Here is a 26,258-nt window from a genome sequence, read left to right as displayed (position 1 = left end):
TAGGCAAGTATCCTACCATCAAGTCGATTCTGTGCGATAACCAATCGTGAGCATCATAGTAACCTGTGCATAGCCTCCAAGCTCTTAGAAGCACAACTACTGCGTCGAAACAATAGAAAAATCCTTCTGCAAGGCAACGACAATAGTCCAACCAACTATACCGGGAGAAACATCCCGCACCATATCCGTAGTGCCATTACAATTCTTCGATTCTCGATTTATAACCAGCGGTTCGTGGCGCATAAGATTGAGTAGGAAGGAAACAAGGGCATAAGCCTCAAGGAATCAAAACGCACGATGAGGAATCAAGAAGGGAAGTACTCCTAACAGCCCTGTAGCCTCCCGAAGATAAGTACATACGTCTCCGTACCGATCCGCGAGACTCTACTAAGCTTGCTCATGACTCGTGTGACCTAAGGGAACCTAGTGCTCTGATACCATGTTGTCACGACCTAAATTCCACGAAGGGTCGTGATGGCGCCGGACACCACTGTCACGCAAGCCAACAAAAATACTTCATTAAATTCTCATTTTAATACTCTTGAAAACTATGATTTTCCTTCAAATTTACCAGCAAAAGATAATCGTCTCATATCAAATTGAATGATAAGCAGTTAATACAAGATACTTCATAACCATCCCAGAACCCGGTGTCACAAGTGCATGAGCAATTTCTAAGAACTCGAATAAAGTACAACAACTGTCCGGAACACAAATTGGACAGAAAGTAAATACAATGCTGAGAGAGACTATACTAGCTGAGGGTGTCCTCGAGAAAATACAGCTCCCCGAGTCTCCGTGTCACCCATGCTGCTACGCGCAGTAGGCCACTAGAAATACCTGCACCTGTGCAACAAAATGCACAGCAAGTGTAGCATGAGTACCAAAATAACGTGTACTTAGTAAGTATCCCGCCTAATCTCGAAGAAGTAGAAACGAGATGGCAACTTCGACACTTACCAAAGGTCCAATAATAATATTATTAATGCGATGACTCACGGATTTATTAAGAACAACAGTAGATTCAAATGAGTCACGAAACAGGTAAAAGTTCCTTTTTATTAAAAGTCTCCGGATTCTTAATTCATTGATTAACAATTATCTCAAGTCGGGGAGAGCAGATATCAATATCAATAAATCTCAACGCAAGCAATACAAGCATGCGCAACTCATGTCAAGGTCGTACGGCCCGATCCAACATAAATGTAAAATGTGCACGGCCGAGGGTTGAACGGCGTGAATCATAGATGCATCTATTGCCCCGCTAGCGAATCATACATGCGACGCGGTCAAATTTAAGTAAACAAGCACCCTGCTCGCGAATCACACATGCGACGCAAGTACATATAGAAATACATGCTCAAACAGCAAATTTAGAATTTATCGGGGAACATTTACCCAAATAAAAGCCACTTCTCTTTCAACGATTTAAGAAAAATAAAGTTTAATTCTCTTAGAAGTTCATTTACCAATTCGGTAGGATTTAAGAAATTTAACTGTCAATAAGATTACAAATATTCCAAGTATAGCACGCTTCTGGGTCCTAGACTACCCGGACTTACACATATTAGTAGCTACGCACGGACGCTCGTCACCGCGTGTATACGTAGCCACCACAAATAAGAGCACATAATCAGTTATTTCACCTATGGGGATAATTCCCTCTTACAAGGTTAGAAAGGAGACTCACCTCGCTCCAAAGCGTACTTCCAATACCAAGAACGAGCTCAAACCCTCAATTTGGAGCCGAACGATCCAAAACTAGATAAACGAGGTATGAACTAGTCAATACAAGCTCGCAAGATCGCATTCTAACTATTTAAGCAATTTCCCAACCTTAAACACAAAATTCCTAAAATTCGACCCCGGGCCCACGTGCCCGGATTCCGAAATTTTTCGAAGAAAGTTGTTCTTTATAACCTAAGGATCAAGAATATATGATTTCTACTTCATTCTACAACAAATTTCATGGTTGAATCTTGTTTTTAACAAAACCCTAGGTTTTACTCTATTCCCATGATTTTCACTAATTTTCATGTGTTAATCTACTCAAAACTCAAGTATTAAACTCACATTAACTAGAAATAACTTACCACACAATGCTAGGCGGAATCACCCCTCCAAGAGCTCCAAAATCGCCCAAGAAATGAGTGAAAATGAACAAAAATGGCCTAGAGCCCGAATAAATGAAGGCCACTGCCTCCTGCGATTTTCGCATGTGCGATCCTGGGCCGCACCTGCGACCACCGCTTCTGCGGAAAGAAGACCGCTTCTGCGGTCTGGGCCGCTTCTGCGGACAGGCCCACCGCTTCTGCGATTCCGCTTCTGCGGATTTAGGGCCGCATCTGCGGTCTTGGGCTGCCTGGCCTTGGGCCGCTTCTGCGATAGATGGAACACTTCTGCGGTCTCGCACCTGCGTTTAGCAACCGCAGGTGCGGTTATGACAGCAACAAGCAGCTTCAGCCTTCCCAAAAATTCCATTTCGATCTGATAGCCACCCGAAATCCACTCGAAGCCTCCGGAACCCCAACCAATCATGCCAACCAGTCCCAAAACACATTGCGGACTTGCTGGAGGTCTCAACTCATATCAAACAACGCCAAAATCATGAATCGACCTCCAATCTAAGCTTAATGAATATTAGAATCTCAAACTTCTACATTCGATGCCGAAACCCGTCAAATCACGTCTGATTGACCTCCAATTTTGCACACAAGTTATATTCGACATTACGGACCTACTCCAACTTTCAGAATCGGATTCCGACCCCGATATCAAAAAGTCCACTTCCAGTCAAACTTCTCAAAACCTTCAAATTTTCTATCTTTAGCCAAATGACTCCAAAATGACCCATGGACCTCCGAATTCACTTCTGATCGCGCTACCAATACCAGAATCACCATGCGGAGCTACTCCCCGACTAAAATGCACTCAACCCAAACTTATGAATTTCCTTCCCAAAATGCTAACTTCCACAATAGGCGCCAAAACGCTCCCGGACCATCCAAAATCCGATCCGGGCATACGCCCAAGTCTGAAATCATCATACGAATCTGCTGGAGCCTTCGAATCCCAATGCTGAGGTCGTTTACTCAAAAATCCAATCCTAGTTAATTCTTTTAACTTGAAGCTTCCGAAATGAGAATTCTCTTTCCGAATCAACTCCGAACTTCCCGAAATTCAATTCCGACCACGGGTGCAAGTCATAATACCTTAAATGAAGCTGCTCGTGGCCTCAAACTGCTGAACGGCGTGCTAGAGCTCAAAACGCCGGTCGGGTCGTTACTCCATTTGAGAGACCTCTGTGAAAACATAAATTGCAGAGACTCCCTAGGGTTGCTATTAGGCTTTGTGATGCAATTCACTATTCCATATGTATAATAACAGTGCATTTACATGTTCATACAATAATAGTATTTGCATGCTCCTTTTTGTCTATCGCATTTTTAAAGTAATATTTTTGTATGAAATATTATATTTAATATTCTCCGCGCAACGCGCGGGTGCGGATACTAGTACCTGAAAAAGAAAAGGTTGGNCTGAAAAAAGAAAGGTTAGGCGTATAAATGTATAGTGTATTTTTTCATCCATGCATTTTGGGTTGACTCTAATTATTATTAGGAAGGTTTATGAATATGTGCAGCAAATATTTTGTGCCTGCTATTTGAAATTGAATATATGTGATTAGTAGTAGGGGTATACATAGGTCGGGCTGGATCGAATTTTTCAATTAACAAACCAAACTAATTGTCTCGAATTTTTAAATTTACAAACCAAACCAAACCAACAAAAATCGGGTTTTTCAATCGCGTTTTTTCTCGGATTTTTCGGAGTTTTCGCGTTTTTTTCCGGCAAAATCTTCGTAGCATAAAATTTATAATTTGTGCACTAATATTCTTAGGTCCTAGAAGGATAAGACTATATAAGATGTTATCAAATAAAATAATATAAAATAATGTGAGATAAGTCAGAATTATAATAAAATACTCAACAAATCGCATAAGTTAAATATTGCTAATTAAGAAGCCATAATAAAAATAAATATAATGTAAAAGTACTAAGTCATGTTAAAATAAGTACGACTAATAAACACTAAGTATTAATTACATGACTAGATAATATTAAAAATGAGTTATGCATTTTCACTATCTAAATCAAAGTGAAACTAAAAAAATAAATATCCAATAATATTTTCATTTCTAGTATTGAATTGAATTTTTTTTTGTTAGCACTAGTATTGATTTGATTTTTCTTTGGGCTTTATTTGAGTTACTAACTTTTATGGACTATAAAACATATTTGATCATTCAAAAGTTCTAAGTCCAAGCTTGAAATACTACATTAAAAGAGAGAACTATTAAATAGTTTAAATTATATTTATAAATTATATTACAATAATTATTTTTATGTATAAAATATTTTTAAAACTTGCATACATGTAATGCCAGGTTGGTTTGGTTTCGGTTTGACTTTTTTAGTTAAAACAAAATCAACCAATTATGGTCGGGTCTTTTTTCTAACACCAGACCAAATCAAACCAAACCATAGTCAGGTTTTTTTCCTCGGTTGACTCAGATTATCGGTTTGATACGGTTTGTCGATTTCATATGTACGCTCCTAATTAGTAGCAATAAATATATGCTCACTAGAAAATAAAGATAATCCGGTTTATACTTTTCTTAACTTTTAATCACATAACAGATTGTCTCCAATGTGTTAAGGTTATGGTTATTTTAAAAAAAAAAAAAAAAAAAAAAAGCTTATAATATTATCTATTGCCCAAATCTAAATACAATTTTACCTGTTTACCGTATCTCTATCCAATTTTTGAGCGCTTTAATTAATTTCAGCTCCTAGCTCTATTACTGTATATATTAGTCAAAATAGACACTTCAAATTGGGACAGAACAAACAATAAAATAGGAAGAGAATATATATCGGAAAATTTCGTAAAAATAGCACGGTCTAGCTAGTTTTCGGACTGGTCATTCAAAAATAGCCAGCATTTACCAAGTCAATAAAAAATAGCCACTATTTTGCTGCAACAGAGACCGGTCCAGCATAATATACTGGAGTTCGGTGCACCTGTGTATGAACTTCCAGCATATTATGCTGGAACTCCAACACATGGAAAGTTCCGGCATAATATACTGGAGATTCGAGCACTTGTGTATGAACTTCCAGCATATTATACTGGACTGGTATACTTTGCTGGAACTCCAGTATATTATGCTGGAGTTCTACTGTACTTATGCTGGAACTCCATCATATTATGCTGGAGTTCCAGCATACTTATCCTGGAACTCCAATATAATATGCTGGAGTTCAAGTATACTTATGCTGGAACTCCAGCATAATATACTGGCGTATTTTCCGGGTTTTGAATAGTGCTTTCGCTCAGATTTATCTTTACATGAAAAGTGGCTAAATTTCGATTACTTTTGAAACTGGGCTATTTTTGAACGACCACTTGTAAATCAAGCTATTTTTGAATTTCTCCCGAAAATTTCACATATAAGTAACGGGGCTCCCAACTTTTCAATTTTATAGCCCATATTTTAATATAAACTAACTAGCCTAAAAAGTAATAGGCTAAAGATTCAACATCCAAGTCCAATAGGTTCTCGAAATATTCGATTTTAAAAAAAGATTGCTTAAGCTTTTAAGTTAATTTTCGAATCAGTAACTGGGATTCAAATATTAGTTCAACAAATCAAATCCATTTGGGTAGTGAAAATTAGATTTTTAACAAGCTTAAATATGTGGGTTTAACTTTCGAATTTGATTTTCTGAGAAATTTCGAGTGGATGTTATTTAGACTTGTTAGAAATAGGACTTGTCACGACCCGAATTTCCCACCCGTGGGAGTTGTGATTGCGCCTACTCGTGAAAGCTAGGCAAGCCAACTATTACGGTTCTACACAATAACAATCAGCCCAAACGATTATAAACATAAACTAAAGTAAAAAAAATGATAAATGCGGAAGAGATAAATTAAATCAAAATACTCCAATACATGTCTACCCACGAATCTGGTAGTCACAAATTCACGAACAACTAAGATTTTTACTACAAATACAAGTATGGAAAGAAAAGTACAACTATTATCGGAATGAAAAGAGACAGCAGAAAAGCTAAACAGAGAAGGGGGACTTTAGGCTCTGCGGACGCCAGCAGATCTACCTGAGTCTCCCTGGACTGAAGACAGCTACCTCAGCTACTCACTGGGTCCGGTACCGAAATCTGCACAAAGAGTGCAAGTGTAGTATCAGTACAACCGACCCCATGTATTGAGTAAGTGTCGAGCCTAACCTCGTCGAAGTAGTGACGAGGCTAGGATACGACAATCATATAGCTAGCACTCATTGTCCACGCGCTGAAGATTTGGAGGCATTACTTATATGTCGTATCATGTGAGGTGCTCACGAATCATAAGAGTTTGCAGTATTTGTTCAAGCAGAAGGAGCTCAATTTGAGGCAGAGGAGGTGGTTGGAGCTTTCAAAAGACTATGATATCACCATCTTGTATCATCCGGGGTAGGCGAATGTAGTGGATGATGCTTTGAGTAGGAAGTCAGCCAGTATGGGCAGTCTAGCGTATATTCCGGTCGGCCATAGACCGCTGGCTTCGGATGTTCAGGCTTTAGCCAATCAGTTCGTGAGGTTGGATGTTTCTGAGCCCAGCCGTGTGCTAGCTTGCATTGTCGCTCATTCTTCAGTATTTGCGCGTATCCGAGATCGACAGTATGATGATCCTCATTTGCTTGTCCTTAGGGACACGGTGCGGCACGGGGGTGCGAAGCAGGTTACAGTGAGAGATGATGGAGTTTTGGGGATGCAGGGTTGTATTTGTGTGCCTAATGTGGATGGACTTCGTGAGTTGATTCTAGAGGAGGCCCATAGTTCCCGGTATTCTATTCATCCGAGCGCCGCTAAGATGTATCAGGACTTGCAGCAGCATTATTGGTGGAGGAGAATGAAGAAGGATAATGTTTCGTATGTAGCTTGGTGTTTGAATTGTCAGCAGGTAAAGTACGAGCATCAGAGACCTAGTGGTTTGTTCCAGAAGATTGAGTTTCTTGAGTGGAAGTGGGAGCGTATCATTATGGACTTCGTTGTTGGACTCCCACGGACTCAGAGAAAGTTCGACGCGATATGGGTTATTGTTGATAGGCTGACCAAGTCAGCGCATTTCATTCCTTTGGCAGTCCCCTATTCTTGAAAGAGGTTAGCTGAGATCTATATCCGGGAGATTGTACGTCTTCATGGTGTGCCTGTGTCTATTATTTCTGACCGAGGTACGCAGTTTACCTCGCATTTCTAGAGGGCAGTTCAGCGTGAGTTGGGTACTCAGGTCGAGTTGAGAACAGCATTTCATCCTCAGACGGACGGACAGTCCGAGCGTACTATTCAGATTTTAGAGGATATGCTCCGAGCTTATGTTATTGACTTTGGAGGTTTGTGGGATCAGTTCTTGCCATTAGCGGAGTTTGCCTACAGCAACAGCTACCGGTCGAGCATCCAAAAGGCCCCCTATGAGGCATTATATGGTAGACGGTGTCGATCACCAGTTAGGTGGTTTGAGCCGGGAAAGGCTCGGTTGTTAGGTACGGATTTGGTACAGGATGCCTTGGACAAGATTAAGATCATTCAGGATAGGCTTCGTACAGCTCAGTCCAGGCAAAAGGGTTACGGAGACCGCAAGGTTCGTGATGTGGCATTCATGGTCGGAGAGCGAGTGTTGCTCCGGGTGTCGCCCATAAAGGGCGTGATGAGATTTGGGAAGAAGGGCAAGCTAAGCCCTAAATTCATCTGTCCTTTTGAGATTCTCGATCGAGTGGGAGAGGTTGCTTATACACTTGCGTTGCTGCCGAGTTTATAGGCAGTGCATCCAGTGTTTCACGTGTCCATGCTTTGGAAGTATCATGGCGATCCATCCCATGTGTTAGACTTCAGCATTGTCCAGTTGGACAAGGACTTGACCTATGAGGAGGAGCCGGTAGCTATTCTAGACCGGCGGGTTCGTCAGTTGAGATCGAAGAATTTTCCTTCAGTTCGTGTGCAGTGGAGGGGTCAGCCTGTTGAGGCAGCGACCTAGGAGTCCGAGTCCGATATGCGGAACCGTTATCCTCATCTTTTCACCGACTCAGGTACTTTTCTATGTCCGTTCGAGGATGAACAGTTGTTTTAGAGGTGGAGAATGTGATGACCCTAAAGGTCATCTCTTGTTTTAGAAGTCAAAACTGCGTTCCGAGGCCTTGAAAACCTCCTTTTTTGCTCACCTCGATTTGCGTGCGCAGTCCGGGCGCATTTCTGGAAAGCTTTTATGTGAAATTTTAGATAAATAATGAAATTGGCCTTTAAAATTGATTAAAGTTTAATTTGGTCATCATTCTTAGTAAACGGACCCGGATCCGGACCCGTGATTCAACGGTCCTGTAGGGTCTGTAGTAAAATATGGGACTTGGGCGTATGCCAGGACTCAAATTCCGAGGTCCCAAGCCCAAGAAAAGAATTTTTAAAGAAAATTGTTTGCTGGAAAATATAAAGGCTTGTTGAAATGAAATGATGCATGTTCTTGATGGTATCGGGCCCTATCTTGGTTCCGGAGCTCGATACAAGTTTAAAATAATAAATAAGTCGAATCTGTGAAATTTGGTAAGAATCGGAATTGGTTTGGTATAAATGGGACCTATAGTTGAGAAAATGAAAATTTCAATGTTCTTGGAGAATTTCATGAAGTTGAGGTTAATTTTGTAGTTGTTGATGTTATTTTGATGATTTGATTGCACAAGCAAGTCTGTATGATATTTTTAGACTTACGTGCATATTTGGTTTTGAGCCCCGAGGGCTCGGGTGAGTTTTGGATAGGCCACGGAGTGAAATTGGACTTAGGAGAATTGCTGGTGTGTTGCAGATGTGTAGCTGGCTTCTGATCTCGCAAATGCGAGATCAGGCATCGCAATTGCGATGTAAGCAGGGGTCGCAAATGCGAGACATTTGTCGCAAATGTGAAGAACCCAAGGCCAGCCATATCTCGCAAATGCGAAGTCTTCAGTATATCCCAGAAGTCGCAAATGCGACGATTTCTTCGCAACTGCGAAGGAGGCAGGAGTCGCAAATGCGAAGGTAGCAGGGTCCTTAAGGGTTCGCAATTGCAAACCTGGTCGCAATTGGGACATCAGAGCCTTATTAAGTGAAATTTCAGACGGGATTTCATCCATTTATAAAACTCTTCAAACCCTAAAACATCTTTGGGCGATTTTTCAAAGGCACAAACTCTTCCAAATCATTAATACAAGCGAATTGGAAGTGGAACCGAGAGGTAAAGCGGTAGCAGAGGCTTAATTTGTCCGTGGAATCGAGGTAAGTGTTTGGCTTAACCTTAGCTTGAGGTAATAGGAGTTGTGGTCTATTTTCTATGTGTTTGTATCGAGTACGACGTATAGGTGTGCTGACGAGTATCTATACGTTAGTGTCAAGCATGCCCGTGAGTCTTGTACCATGATTGTTGTGACTCTATTATGTATCGATCATGCTCAAATTGATGATTATTAATGTTGAACGAAGCATATGAAAGTTTCTTGGTTATTGACTATTGTTGAGTATTTACTCAAATTGAAGTTTCATTTTGTAAAAAGATTGTTGAAACGAGATTGGTTATAGCTAAATCCCTTGCCGAGACGTTTGTTGATATTGTTGATTCCCTTGCCGAGGTAGTAATGTTGATATTGTTGATTCCCTTGCCGGGATATGATTGTTGATATTGTTGAGTCCCTTGCCGGGACATATTATTTTTCTGTTGTTTGGGTGAGAAAGAGTGTAAAGCACGAAGGGTGATGCCGTGCCAATATTATGAGTGTTAATGCACGAAGGGTGATGCCGTGCCATGATTTGAGAGTTAATGTACGAAAGGTGATGTCGTGCTTATATTGTGAGGTAATGCACGAAGGGTGATGCCGTGCCATGATTATGTGAGGCAATGCACGAAGGGTGATGCCGTGCCGATTTTATTGATTCATATGGTAAGGACGAGAGTAAAAGCGCGAAGGGTGATGTCGTGCATGTGTTACCGTTTCATTATTCTTGTTGCTTTATATATTATGTTCATTGTGTTCCCTTAATAATGCTTCCGTATTGATTTGCTGTTAGAATCTGATATTTCACCGCAGCATGTCCCCTTCCCTCTTTATTCTGTTGATTTCTGTTGTTATATTTCTGCTTGTATATGATTTAACTGCACGGACCCGTTCGTGATGGCGCCTGTCGTGAAACTAAGTCCAGCCAACACAAACCCCAAAACCAACCAAACAATTACAATAAGTCATTAAAGTTATTAATTAGCTGAAATCCCAAAATGTAAGATAGAATAGAACAGTGCGAAAACAAAACACGGCCCCACATCGGGGTGTTACCAGTCATGAGCAACTACAACTCGTCTAAAAATACGAAAAAGGACAACATAGTCTGAAATAAAGCTAATACAAGGCGAAATAAAGATAGGAAGGAGAAGCATTGGGCTGCGAACGCCAAGCAGCTACCTAGTCAACTCCGAAAGCTTGCTGGAAGACAAATAAGTAATCGCTAGCGTGACCCGAGACTCCTGGATTTGCACACAGGGTGCAGGGAGTAATGTGAGTATGCCAACTAGTAAGTAATAAAAGTAAAGGCAGCTGAGCAGTAAGAAAATACGTAAACCACAACATAACGCTACAGCAAAACAGTATAAGTCCAAAACAATGCGTAAAACGATAACACTCGTAAAAAGACATCTTAGTTCAGTAAAACCTTTTTAGAACAATTTTCAATAGTTTCAAGCGAGTGATGAAATCAGTGAGAAAAGAATAGAAATTTAAACAGCCCCTCAGAAAAAACATATACCACAACCGCCCGTCGGGCAAAATATCAACAGAACCAGCCCCTTGGGCTACCTCACAAACACTCGTATCAGCCCCTTGGGAAATAACATGAAACAACATCAGCCCCTCGGGCAATATCACATTTCTTATTGGGTACCCGCGCTCACTGGGAGTGTGCCGACTCCTGGAGGGGCTCCTACAGCCCAAGCGCTATAACAAGCCATCTCGTGGCATAATCAAACCGGCCCTTAGCCTCTTAACAAGCCACCTCGTGGCGTAACAAATCCGGCCCTCGGCCTCATAATCATGAATCAGTACAACACTGCTGCGGCGCGCAGCCTGTTCCCATAATATCCTCACAACACAGGCCCTTGGCCTCACTCAGAAAAAAATCTCTCAAGCCACTCGGGCTATAGTAAAACATGATGCTCAGCCCAAAATATCATTTAAAAATGTCAAAACGGAGTAAATATGGTTGAGTTATGTAAACAGTAGAATACAGTATTACTGAGTACAAATATGAAATCAAGATAGTGAGGAATATTAGTAAAAATCCCCTAAGGGTCCGAAATAGTTGGCACGAGCCCAAATATGGCATTCAGCCCAAAACATGATAATACTTTCTAAAAGACAATGATATCAAACAAGTTTTAATCAAATACGCGACTTAACAGTCACACGGGATGGACTAGGTCACAATCCCCAACGGTGCACGACCCCACGCTCGTCATCTAGCATGTGCGTCACCTCAAAGTAGCACGACGATGTGAAATCAGGGGTTTCATACCCTCAGGACAGCATTTACAATCATTACTTACCTCTATCCGGTCCAAACTTTAGCCCGCGATGCCTTTGCCTCTCGACTCGGCCACCGAATGCTCCAAATCTAACCAAAAATAGATTTATACCATCAAAATATGCTATGGGAACAAAGCCCACTCGAAAATAGCAAATTTACATCAAAAATCCCGACATTCGCCAAACTCGACCCCCGGGCTGACATCTCTGATTCTGATAAAAACTACAAAACTAGAATCCTTACACTCTCACGAGTTCATACATATCAAATACATCAAAAACCGACCACATACGACCCCTCAAATCCTCAAATCAATGTCTCCAATTCCAAGCCCTAACTCTCTAATTTTTAGGCTTCAAATCACACTAATTTCATGTTTAAACAAGTAAGAATCAATATAGGGTCGAGTTTTAGGTTCAATAATCTTACCTCAAAGAAGTTCTCTTGGTTTACCCCTTCAATCTCCCCCAAGATGTCGCGCCCCCTTTTTCTCGCGAAATCGGGTTTATGACATTTTGGTTGAGACAACTCGTTCCTTTTGGGAAAGGGGTTAGCATTTTTGAAGAGTCGCCACCTAACGATTTATGGTGCGTTAGGGCACCTATAGGGTTCATTTATAACTACGTTTGATAACCAGAGATAGGGTAAGGGCTTGAAATTATCCTAAGGGGTAGGTGTTAGGCACCCCTCAGGATCCACTAGTGTGGTTCCCGGCCAAACAGTTTTTGTGTGAATTTGTACAATAGGCAAGTAAACAAGTATGGCTCAAATAGTAGGGGATTTAAGTTTAAATACACAAATGCTTAAAAAAACAGTTAATGAAAAGAAGTACAATCTAAGCATATTTGTGAATGTTAAGGAGTGTCCTAGGTTGGTTAGCCTGTAGGATCACATCAGTACAATGCCCGGTAATCACTCCTTAAAAAGGGGCTACGCGTGGCATTAGCGCACCGGTCATCATATCCATATCTACCCTTTCCCGCCCCGTGAAGGTAATTAAAGTGAGGGTTGGTCTCGACCCCTATTGCATGTTGTTACCATCTATTCCTATCAGTCCCGGAGGAATTTAGGACTCCTATCCTATAAGGGAGGGGGGGTTCTAGGCAGACCCTTAAGTTTAAAGGGCAAAATACTAGGCGAAAAATAAAAACACATAGGACTGCATTTAGGGGGTAAAACACAGAAATCAGATAGAAGGCTCAGATATACCTCCACAAGTAATGCACATAGGCAGCACGACTCATACACAATTAAGGTCTAAATTCTGATCCTAACAAGGTATTTAAGTGATAACAGTGGGACCAGATTTATTACATGACTCAGAAAAGAATTCCGAATCAGGCTTGCCTACTGATTTTAACACGTTGACAGTTAAACACTAATCGCAAAGACGGTTCTGGTTTTATTTAAAGATCATTGCCTAAAGATTGCCTAGGCGCGGAATACAGATGACTACATTTTATATAGTGAAACAAGGCAAGTTTTTTAAAGCGGACTCTTGAATCCTTATAGGCATGATATCTAATGACAAATCAAGGCAGTTTTTGAAAGAACTTATTTTAGAGAAAATAAACCATTAATTAAACCAGTTTCAAAACGAACTAAAACGTGGACTAGGTTGATTTATTTAACTAAACCAGTTAAGATCTACAGGCAGAATTGCTACAGTTATTCCCTATAGGCATGGCATCTAGTTGTTTAACACTGATTTCAGAAACTTTGCAGGCATGATGACCAATGAAAGAAAACATGTAACACTTGTTATAACAGAAGCTGGATTAAATTATATCCCATAGGTATGGCATCTATTTGTGAAACTGATTTTGAGACCTATTAAACATGATTTCTAACATGGTAAGGCAAGTATAGTAAAATCCTACTAAACATGATTTCTACCATGGTAAGGCAAGTATAGTGAAATGTAAAGTCCTATAGGCATGGTTTCTAACATGGTAAGGCCAAACATAGTGAAATGTAAAGTCCTATAGGCATGGTTTCTACGCGCCTTACCCCACAAACATGTAAATACCCGCCCTTTTCACTAGTTACCCCAATATTCGTTTAAAAATTATTACAGACCATGTGAATGAATTACATAAGAAAAGTAAAAAATACACTATAGAGAGCCTGAAACAGGCCCAGACTTTCAGCACCTGATTAGGACTTCCTCCCTGAGTTATGTAATAAACCACCTCAAGTGCCAAGATTGTTCCATAGCCTTTCTCATATCTGGGTGTGTCAGAGTTCCCTAAGGACCTCAAGGGATCCCGGGCACTGCTCACACCCAGATTGCATAACCAAGACAGAGTAAGTGCAATGTGGAACAGCCAGCTTTTATGTGTCCAAGTTTAGAGGGAACTCAAGGGTCCCAAGGCAAGGCTCACACAAAAGGGGCAGAACCTAGTGGTCTAAGAGTATATGTGAGAGTGCTTGACATAGATTTAAAAGAGTTGAGTTGGAAACAATTTTGACAATGATTAGTTTTAAATAAGTTTTGGAAGGCAATAGAAGAGTTTGCCTTAGTGAAAACCAGCTTGAAGAAGAAAAGAAACAGGACAATCAGCAACTCAAGACCAAATCAACATACATAGTTCAAACACAAATAGGGAAAGGAGGAATTGGGGACAAGTAGTTCATATGCGAAAGCATATTTGCACACAGGTTAACACCAGAGAAGTACTACAGAACTTAAATAGTCACAACAATAGTCTATCACAAAGTGTTCATTGCCATGAACTTAACAGTATCAGATTTAAGGGGTGCTAAACAGAGTTACACATTAGGTTTAGGGGAAACTGTTCAGGATCACATAGTAACTAGGTGTCATGCTTATAATGTATTAGGGGTTAGCGGGGTAGGGTAGAATAGTAGTAAAAAATGTAAGAAAGCAGTAGACATGCTGAATTACAGGGTAATCACATGGCAAAATAGGCATGCTAATTGCAAGGGAGACAGCAGAACCACAAGTAGAAGCATAAGAGAAACAAAAGAAAGTGCAATACAAATAGAGACATATTGTTTTGGAGGTTGTAAATTAAACTGAAAACATACCAGTAAAAATGAGAGTATAGGTGCAGAGTGAGGAGTGAAGAGCAGTACAATGAAGGGAAGTAGAGCAGTAATGTGTAGAGCAGTAGAGTAGTGGAACAATAGAGCAGTAGAGCAATGTAACCACTCAGTTTTGGCTTGCAACCGACTGAGTATCAAGTAAGAGAGTATGTATGTGTGTAAGAGAGAGTTCAGAACAATGTCATTGTTCGTCTCCTATGCTAAAGAGAGGGTAGAGTATTTATAGTTTTAGAACAGGCAGGAAAATAAGGTAATAGGTACTGACTTAGCACAATTATAGAAATAATACAAATCAGAATCAATTAAAGACCCGGACTTCCTTCAATTAGGGAGTCATAGTTCAAACGGGTACAAGTTGTATCAAATAGGGAAAAGAATTACTTATAAGACTGATTTTACCACAGTAGGAGTAGTAAAAGCATGTGGCATGTAATAAGGACTAAGTACAAAATATTTTCAAGTAAGGAAAGTACACGTTAAATAACTAATAGCATATTTGTGCATATAAATAAGGTAGAGTACAATTTTAATTCTGAAAGTTAGTTCAAAGAATCACGAGTGAGATTGAAAATCACAGGGAATCAGCACTAACTAAGGAAAGTATCACAAAAGTAAGGAAGCAATTCGAAAAATCAGTACAGAATTACAAGAAAAATACACAAAATCACAGATTCAGGGGAGATATCGCAGGTCTAAGGAGATTACACAAAAATAAATATAAATTATCATGTGAACAATCAATAAAACAAATAGTCGGACCTATTAAACAATAAATAACATGTTTGAACAAAATCAGAGAAACCCTAAGAATGGATTAGAGCAGGAAGCGCAAGAGCATATAGAACATACATAAAACCTAGAATGTTCATGAGAGACATGCAAACACATCGCAAACAGACTCAAACTTCAAATCAAATCCAGAAGTATTAGGGTTTCTTAACCAAAAATTAATCGCGCAAAGGGAAAGACTCAAGTGATGTTTAAACATGTTAAAAATCACAAAGTAATTGCTAAAAATCAGAAAGGAATCATTTTTTGCAAAAGGGTTTTGAAACCCTAGTCTGGAAAATGAGGAAATCGTTTGAAATCAGAGAAATCTTTTGAGGAAACAGGTGAGAACCTTTAAAGACACATAAAACAAGAAGAAGTTCTTACTCTCAAATGGAAAATGGTCTGAGACAGGCTGATAAACAAAGTTCCAAACCAGAACCAGTTGGGGTTCCCTTGAGAATATCTCAAGGATCCAAGAAATCAAAGAGCCATGGCGTGTGGAAGACCAGGCCCGGTCGGAGAAGACGTAGAAATATCGTAGGAGGAGTTCACGCCGGTGACGGCGATTAGGGTTTGAGTTAGGTCTCAGCGAGAATTTGGAGAGGAAGGGATTCAAGGGCGGTGCAAATGAGAGAATGGGGTAGGGTTTGGGGGGTCGTTGGATTAAAAAAGGAAAGAAATAACGTGGATCGTTGATCTGGGAGATCAACGGTCGAGATTAAAAAGGGTGAGTTGGATTCCGGGTTTGGGTATGGGTTAATAGGGTGTGGGTCGGGTTTTAATTGTAAAATTGGGCTGGGAATTGGGGTCCAGATTTGGCTATAATTGAAAGCCAGTTTGGCTATATTTTAAATAGCTACATCCGACAACTTATGCAGGAACTTTCCAACAGACCGGTTGCTGCTTCCACAGCTAAGAAGGCTTTATTGAAAGCTTTAAAAGAGTGGGAGAAAGGGGACGCATGAGCGTTGGATAATGGAAAGAAGGTAGAATTGCTCGGGACCTAGTGATCGATTCTTTTTCTTTTATATAGGTAGGGTTGGGCAGCGACTCTACTTCTTGAAGTGAAGAATCGAACCTTTTCTCATAGATTCCCTTCACCAAGTCATCGTTTTCCCTATTTAATTTATAAAAAATAGTAGATAATTTTTGAAAAAAATAATTTAGAATGCTACAATGATTTAGGATACATAATTAGCAATTTAAAATACAGGATCCAATTTTATGCATATAAAATATAATTATATCTTAAAAGGGCTAACATTACAATTATGTGCAATTTAGCTTTAAAAATACTAAATGTAATTGCAAAAAAATATATAAAAATTACCTTAGCCATATTTTGGCATAAATATAGAAATCCAATAGATGAATTATCAAAATAATAATGTTGGAAATAATTATTTGGGATTTTACAGATAAAAAGGGAAAAATAAATCAATTTAAACCTTTTAAAATTATGGGAAAAATAATAAAAACCTTGGGCATTCTTATATATGCATATATATGCTATTTCGAAGGTATTTTTGCATATTTAAAAATATAGGGAAAAATTGGGTATCAACAGCTGCCAATCTTTACCCGGGAAGGATGAAAGAAATTTCGGGTAAAGAAATGATGGCCAATTTTGACCGAGCGAAACGGTTTGAGATATTAGGCCGCACCCTGAGTTCTGAGCTGCCTACATATCCTTGGTTCTACAGGAATCAGTCCATGTGTAGTTCTGGATTCATCGGCGAAGTTTACCGGTGAAGTCATCTCAAGAGCGGACGCAACATCTAGGGTCGGGTGAGTGAACAGTTCACGGGAATGGTGAGGTTTGATATGGCTAGGAAAACTGGAGCGGGATCGCTCCTGCTGGGATAGCCGTTGCTCGCCGGGTTACCTGCAAATAAGCGATACAAATATATATTGCGTAATTTAAACATGATGCAAATTCCCGTTGGACCATGAATGTTGTCTTTGGACGGTTAGGAATGGCGTCCTCAGACCATGATGTCCTGAGCCATGGGTTGTTTGGTGTAGGATTCGCAGGCCATGAAGTGATGTTCTCGGGCTATGAGGATGGTGCCTACGAACCATGACGCCTTGGAATAATGATATGCAAAAGATTGAAAGAGATCCTCAGGCCATGACATGGTGTTCTCGGGCCATGAAGATAGTGCCTCCGAACGATGACACCTTTTGACGAGTTGGCGATATTTCAGCCCATGAAGGATGCAGTAGTATGATGTGGACAAGACAGAGCTTAGTCTTGCGAATTGAAGGGCAGAGCTTAGCCCGTAAGAAAAGCGAGATAAATAGTGCTTGAGATAGCGCTTAGTTTCGAAGAAAAGTTGGAGGCAGAGCTTAGCCTCGAAAGGCAGGAGAGCAGCCTTATGTAAAGATGCGAATGCAGATGGAGGTAGAGCTTAACCTCGGAAGACAGAATGGTAGCCTTATGCAGATTGGAAGGCAGAACGGTAGCCTTATGCAAATTGGAAGGCAGAATAGTAGCCTTATGCAAATTGGAAGGCAAAATGGTAGCCTTATGCAATGTAGATGCAGATGGAGACAGCTTTTAGTCTCGGAAGGCAGAATAGTAGCCTTATGTAAATTGGAAGGCAGAATGGTAGCCTTATGCAATGCAGATGCAGATGGAGACAGTTTTTAGTCTCGGAAGGCAAAATAGTAGCCTTATGCAAATTGGAAGGCAGAATGGTCGCCTTATGCAATGCAGATGCAGATGGAGACAGCGTTTAGTCTCAGAAGGCAGAATAGTAGCCTTATGCAAATTGGAAGGCAGAATGGTAGCCTTATGCAATGCAGATGCAGATGGGGACAACGTTTAGTCTCGGATGGCAGAATAGTAGCCTTATGCAAATTGGAAGGCAGAATGGTAGCCTTATGCAATGCAGATACAGATGGAGACAGCGTTAGTCCGAAGGCATAATAGTAGCCTTATGAAAAGATGCGAATGCAGATGGAGGTAGAGCTTAACCTCGGAATGCAGAATGGTGGACTTATGCAAGTTGGAAGGCGGAATGGTAGCCTTATGCAATGGAGATGCAGATGGAGACAACGTTTAGTCTTGGAAGGCAGAATAGTAGCTTTATGCAGGAAATAAGATAACAAATGACAGTAGAGTTTTCATAGCTGATAGCAGATTGCGGCGTTGTGATTACTGGGAGCATTGTGACATACGGAACATCACTGGTGTGTGCTGATAGCAAATGTTGGCAAGTGCAACGGTTTTGAGATCGTATTTTGAACAATGTTTGTCCCATGGGCGTACAGTATGTTTAATGATTTCGCAATCCTAGTGCCTGCATCCAAAGAAGAATCGTGAGTCTTGTAAGGGGGAAGGTTAGTTCGTATCCCCGCTGGCTTGCTTGACTTGTTCGGCTTTAATCTGTTGATACTGTCTGTATCATTGGGGTAGCGTTGCTAAACAAAGCAATTTCAATAATAAACATGCATGATTTTGTAAAAGTATGACAAATGTATAATTAAAAATAGCTTTTAGATGAATCAACGACTGTGACGTAGTTCGGGACATTGCAACCTCTCCTGCTACAGAATTTTTAGGGTCCTCCTCAAAATTCTGCCTCAGTTTGATGGGTTGACATTTTTGACTGTTGCTCATGCGGCGAAATCACTTCGGAATTTTGAGGGTCCTCCTCAAAATTCTGCCCAGTTTCCAATTGCAAGGGGAAATGAAAATTTTTATTGAATTGTGACCACCCATAGGGTTGCCTGCGTATCCCCTCATAAACGGGAATCAGGTCAGGCGTAGTTCAATTTACATCATATAAGGAAAGCATAAAGATTACACATTTTAACGCTTGACTGCATCTGAATTGATCGGCTTTGGCCAGACTTCTCCGTCCATTTCTGCAAGTACGAGGGCTCCTCCTGTCAAAACCCGATAAACCATGTATGGACCCTGCCAGTTGGGAGAGAACTTCCCTTTGGCTTCATCTTGATGTGGAAAAATTTTCTTCAACACCAGTTGCCTCGGTGTGAACTGTCTTTCCTTGACTCTTTTGTTGAAGGCTCTGGACATTCTGTTCTGATAGAGTTGACCATGGTAGATTGCATTCATTCTCTTTCCGTCTATAAGGCTAGTTGCTCATAATGACTTTTTACCCACTCTGCATCGTCGAGCTCAGCTTCTTGTATGATCCTTAGGGAAGGAATTTCTTCCTCAGCGGGAATGACAGCCCCTGTACCTTAAACCAGCATATAGGGGGTTGCCCCAGTTGATGTGCGGACTGTGGTGCGATATCCCAGTAGAGCAAATGATAACTTCTCGTGCCACTGTCTATGCTTCTCTATCGTTTTCCTCAATATCCTTTTGATATTCTTGTTGGCAGCTTCTACAGCTCCATTCATCTAAGGCTTGTAGGCTGTGGAATTCTTGTGTTTGATCTTGTGTCAGTTGGAAGCGGCAGGCTCGATTGGTCCAATAACGTCTATTCCCCAGGCGGCGAATGGCCACGGTGAGCTTGTTGCGTTAAGCTCGTTTGGAGGTACCTTTATCATGTCTGCATGTATCTGACAACCAGCCCGGAGTATCTTCTTTACTAAGACAAAACCGTTCATATGTGGACCACAGGTCCCAGCATGAATTTCCTCTAGTAGCTTGGATGCTTCCTTGATTTTCAAGCTCATATCGGGCTTGAACTTCCTGAGCTTTTGCTTTATCGGCGGACACATTGGATTGGTTGGCAGTTTGTGAGCCACAATAGATGTACCCAGACCAGTCATGTCATCATACGACCATGCGAATATGTCCTCATACTCCTTTAGAAATTTTGTATATTCTTTCTTCTCTGATGACGACAAATGAATGCTGATTCGCGTTTCCTTGACGTTTTCTAAATCTCCTAGGTTGACAATTTCGGTCTCGTCCAGGTTGGACTTAGGTCTGTTCTCAAAGTTCTCAACTTCTTTGACAATCTCGTCAGGTATGTCATCTTCCTATGAATCTATGTCCGTTTGTTGCGTTTCTCATTGCATGTCACAGTCATTGGTTCATCAAGACAAGTAATAGTAACGTTGTATAGGTAATGTAATGAGAGAAAACGATAGCAATAAATATTAATTAATAAGAAAAGTCAAATATGCTTTTGATAATTGTCTTGAACATCGAAGATCTTATTGCGGGAATTGAAAAATGCGAAAAGAAAATTATTTAGTAAATAAAACAGTGAATAATGCTTGTTTTAGCCTTGCTACCCTAAGGCTCGTCGGGCTCTGGTTGTCCTGATGGTCCAATTCTTCAGATGTGCCCCTCTGCTCACGGCCTGTATGGAAAGTCCTTCTTCCCCTTCCTCCTCGAGAATAACACAACAGTCCATATCACTGTCCTCTAGAAACAAGTTGTTCACTGCTGCAAGTGCTTCTTCTTCATCCGACTCATAAATAATGTCGGCCTGTTGGAAGGTCTGCTCTAGATGCGGTATTGGCAGCTCTAATGGGTAGTAAGGACCGCGCCATGGTGGCGACGAGCTATTGAATTCTTCCCATGTGTATTCATGTCCCAAACCGAAGGTAGTGCCATGTTTCTTGAGTTTTATGGGTTTAGAGATTCCTTGGAGGTTCTTGCCGAGCCCTTTGCCAGGTTCGTACCCACTCCAACTCAGTATACTCTCGCTTTTGCTATCCCACCATTTATCTTTGTCGATAGCATTGACCCGTTCAATGTGGTGGTAAGTTTCTCCACCCAGCTTCCTTCTTCCCTCGATCGCCAGAATAGTCTGGCGATTGTATATAGGGTTGCTACCGTCACCGTGAATGATCACTTCCTGATGAATCCATTTGAACTTTACTGCCTGATGCAGCGTTGATGCTACGGCCCCAGCAGCATGGATCCATGGCCGTCCCAGCAACATGTTGTAAGACACTGGTACATCTATTACCTGGAAATCAACCTCGAACTAGGTTGGTCCCATCTGCAGGCATAGACTAATCTCACCAATGGTGGATCTCTGAGAACCATTGAAGGCTTTCACATTGATTGCTCCATCCTTTATCTCATGCAGCCCTTTTCCCAACTTCTTGAGTGTTACCAGGGGACAAATGTTAAGTCTAGAACCTCCATCGATCAGGATCCTGGTGATGAAATAATCTCCGCATTGCACGGTGATGTGCAGCGCTTTGTTGTGCCCCAGCCCTTCAGGTGGCAGCTCGTCGTCATAAAAGGTGATATTATGCCTTTCCAGAACTTGTCCTACCATATTAGCCATTTCCTCGCTAGTGATGTTACTTGGTACGTATGCTTCATTTAGCACCTTCAACAGAGCATTCTTGTGCGTCTCAGAATTTTACAGCAAAGAGAGAATGGATATTTGTGCTGGCCTTTTGTTTAACTGGTCGATGACCGAATATTCCTTGGCCTGTATTTTCCTCCAAAGGTTTTCCAGACCTGTCTCAATGAGGGGCGGGCGGTTGGAGGCCTGCTTGCTTGATTCAGCCAGATGTTCAGGGGTATAGACTCTACCAGTTCTTGTCATACCCTGTGCTGCGACAGTTTCTTCAATCCTGACCTTGCCCTTCCTTCTCGCCTCGGCTGTATAGTCCAGGGTATAGCATTTGTATAGAAGGGAGGCGTGGTTGACATTGCCACTTTGAATGGAACATGCGCCTTGGGTGGCAAGACTGGAACCTTAAATGGTGCTGGTGCATTTGCCGAAGACACGAATTCAACCTCAATTGGTACCGGTGTTTTTGCGGGTGGCGCTGCTTCAAACTCAAGAGGTATAGACATATTCACCTCAGCGTCTTCAGACGGTTGGATCTGGACTATGATTGGTTTGAGAGTAATTGCCGGTTTCTTTGGGTCATCACTTTCTGCGATCAACCCGATTGATACCTCGGGATCCCAGTCATCTTCTGCTTCAATCATGTGGGTCCCTCCACCCTTATGATCTGGCAGAGGATTGTTGCGGACGTTTTGAGCGGGTTCCTTTGCCACAATGATCTTGTTATCGATCAAAGACTGTATCTTGTCTTTCAAAGAGCGGCATTCATCGATGGTGTGCCCTTTCATACCGGAGTGGTACGCACAGGACTTGTTTGGGTTAACTGATCGAGGCCAACCCTGTACTACTAAACAGTAGCAAGAGAGGTTGAAGCAGCTTTTACTTGATAAGGTCGGGATCGATATCCACAGGGAGCTAGAAGTTGGAATTGAGTTTCTATCTAAGTTAGAGTTGTGTAATTGATCCTAATTGCACTTCTAAACATTTTTGGGTTTTTGATTAACTTCTAAATTTATACTACCAATAAGCTAATTTGTGCTACGTTATGCTAAGAGGAAGCTATTGAAGATGTTCTAATGAGATAAAAGGCACTAGGGAAGTGACCTTCACCTAGGTGGATAATTAACGGGTTCTTATGTCTAAGGCTAGTTTGTCATACTTGGGGATTACGATATAACCATTGCACAATTCTACCCACTCTATGCCTCTCGGCAGTTCGAGTGATTTTGCCCTAATTGACTTTCTCAAGATCAATTGGGTATGAACATTTGTGCAAGCAAGTAAGGTTCAAGTCGGGTATTATGATCTCTCGGTTTAACCCTTTAATTGGGGCTATCAATTCTCTTGAGTACGCCCCAATTCCTTGTTGGACTAATTCTAGAGACTTAGGCTCTCTTTCTCAAGAAGAGCCAAAATAAACAAAGCATAAACTAGTGTTTGCAACCACTAATTTAACAATAAAACCATAAATTAGTCCAAATATCAAACACCCATAGACAATCAAACCTTAAAACATAAGACCCATCAATTACCCACACTAGGGTTGAGCCACAACCCTAGCTGATGGGTCTAGCTACTCATGATTAAAGAGAAAACAAAGAAATAGATGAAGATAAGCTCATAATAATTAATTGCTAAATAAAACTTGAAGATTCAATGGTGAAATTAAGCTAAAATTACTCAAAATAGTAAAAGAAACGAAGTCACGAGCGCAGCTCTACGTCCAAAACTATCTGATTACCTAAAAATGGGAAAAGAAACTATTTATACTATGCTAAAAATTCTGGACAAAATTACCCCTGCGAGGCTAGTGCGGACCGTACAAAATCGACTGCGGCCGCACTAAGGCTCTTGGCTTGACTTTTTTGCTCTCTGAAGCTTGGCCACCGCAGACCGCACAAAATGCACCGCGGCCGTGGTGGCTTCTACTGCGGTCCGCACAAAATAGATCGCGGACCGCATTGGGCATAATTCTTCAATTTGCCATCTCTCTGAACCTTGGCTCTGCGGACCGCACGAAATCAAGTGCAGCCGCATTGCCTGATGGCCTGAAAGACAGTCTCTGAACTTCATCCTTGCGGACCGCACAGAATGGTATGCGGCCGCACTGGCCCTGTTTGGCTGAGCTTTGTCTTGTCTTGGTACTTGTGCAAGTTTCACTCCTTTTTGAGCTGGTTTTTGACGCTTTGTCATCTTGATGATCAAACCTGCAATCAAGCACAACTTGTGAGCCTTTGGGACTATTTTGTACACATTTCTAATCAAAACTTAAGCAAGAAGGAGTGTAAAATGCATCATAATCCCTAGCTATCAACTCCCCCAAACTTAAGCTTTTGCTTGTCATCAAGAAAACAAAATAAGACCCACCCCTTAAGAGTTAATCCAAGAAAAAATCAGCCGACCTAAAGTGGCCTCAACTAGCATCAATTGGGACTAACAATTGCCCTCAACTCAAATGAATCATTAACACATTCACTCTTCAAACACCATGGATCTTAGTGCGACACAAGAGCATCAAGAGTTGACTCAACACATCAAAGGAACTCTTTCTATTACTTTGGTTATTGTGGAACCCAAACTCACACATCCTCGACTCTCCCTAAGCAAACCTCACCTTTAAGATAGTATCACTCAGAACAAGGTCAATGGGAATACACTCATCTCTCTCAAAGAAAAGTCAAAAGTCCGGCACTAGGTACCATATGCTTGCCCCTTATGTGAGTCACCACTAATGTAGGCTTTATTCAACTCAAGATCATATAGGGCTTTTGTGGAGAAATAGTGAAGGCTTTTGGTGTAAGGTAGGAAATGTTTGGTCTAAGTAGGTTCCATCTTCCCTTTTTGCACTTCTTTTTCTTCATTTTGGCACACATTCACTTGACTTTTTAAGTCATTTCACTTCTTTCTAAGGAGTTAGAGAGTCACACTGTCGCTCTTTCTTGTACATTTCAAATCTTTTCTCCTTTCTAAACTTTCCACACCTTTCATTCTTTGCTTTTATTGAATCCCTTCGTTCTTTTCTATATTGAACATTCTTTTTGTCTTTTTGATTTTTTCTTTCTTTTTAATTGTCTGTCCTTTTCTTCATTTTGTACCTTTTACCACTTTGTTTCAATCCTCGTCTTTGCCCCCAAACTTATACTTTTGCCATGTGCTAAGGAAAGCTCGGGTGCCAAGAGAGGTTATATTCAGAACGGGAAAAGGCTTGTAGCGTGGCTCTTGAAAGAAAAAGGTCTAAGGCTCAAAAGAGCTGACTAGGGATTTTGTTATTGGTAGGCTATGGGAGTGTTTAAAATATCATTCGGATCAATGAGAGCCTATAATCACGTCTCAAGTCAAATTCCACCTAGGATTTGCCCTAGACAAACACTCAGGGCAAGTTCTAGACCAATGGCTCGGGACTTGGACTTACAATTCAAATTCTCACCACACACGCTTTGGGATTGTCAAAGACACGGATTCGGGGGCCCACAACAACCTTAGATAAGATTTGAGCACACAATGGTCTGGAAAAACCACTTGATGATTATCGGCCAACGCAAATGTCTCAAGGTCACAACTTTCACCATCCTACACACAACGATTTGTTTCTGACCATGGGGTCGAGGACAAATGTGTTGGGCCCAAGTGAAGCTTTGCTTGAGGCACCTTTACCAACTGACTACTAAAAAGCAAAAAGAAAAACAGACTCAAACCCTTAAGAAGGTTGTCATGCCATCCATCATCGAGAAGAGCCACCCGGTTCACACAAATTCCACCTTCGGAAAGAACCGTGGCATTAAAAAAACCAAAGGCTTATTGCAAAAAATCTCAAAACAAGAAGCTACAAATGTAAAATAAGAAGATAAGAAATAAAAATGCCGAAAGTAAAATGAATATGTACAAGAGGGGATTTAGATGAATATACAATAGGGAGAATGAATATATACATAAGAAGGTAACTTTATATACAAACCCAAAGTAAAAAGTACGAAAAGTGCAATGAAATGCTAAAGTTATATACATACCAAAGATAGAAAAGAGATAAAGCATAAAATATCATAATATGTACAATCATCCAAATCCAAGTAGGGCTACCCCCTCAAATGAAAGTTGGCATTGTCGTCAATGCCATCAAACCAAAATAAGCACAAAAGAGAAGGGAGGAAAAAGAAACTCCCTATGGGTCCGATGTCCGGGGTGGGATCCTGAATCTGAGTCCCTGGGTCCTTTGTCTGCTCGGGAACCTGTGACTGGCTCCCTGTGGCCTGCGGCTCTGCTGGGACTTGTTCCTGGACATGGTTTGACTCCTGGGGCTGGTTGGAGGAATCTCCCTACGGGTCCTCCAACTGTATGACTGTGTCATCTGCACGGGGAATCACCCTCCTCCTCTCGGGAGGCCTCTCTGATCCTGCTCTGGCTGGGGCTGGGCTACTGGTGCCGGGTCATGCAATAGCAAATCCAAAGGTAGATGATCCGCCTTAAGCCTGTCAACCTCAACCCTGAGCTTCTTCACCGAGTCCTTAGATCGGAAGA

Source organism: Nicotiana attenuata, unplaced genomic scaffold, assembly GCF_001879085.1.
Source record: "Nicotiana attenuata strain UT unplaced genomic scaffold, NIATTr2, whole genome shotgun sequence".
In the NCBI taxonomy this organism is placed as follows: Eukaryota; Viridiplantae; Streptophyta; class Magnoliopsida; order Solanales; family Solanaceae; genus Nicotiana; species Nicotiana attenuata.
The sequence above is the reverse complement of the archived record's forward strand: the minus strand, read 5'-3'. Positions refer to the sequence as shown.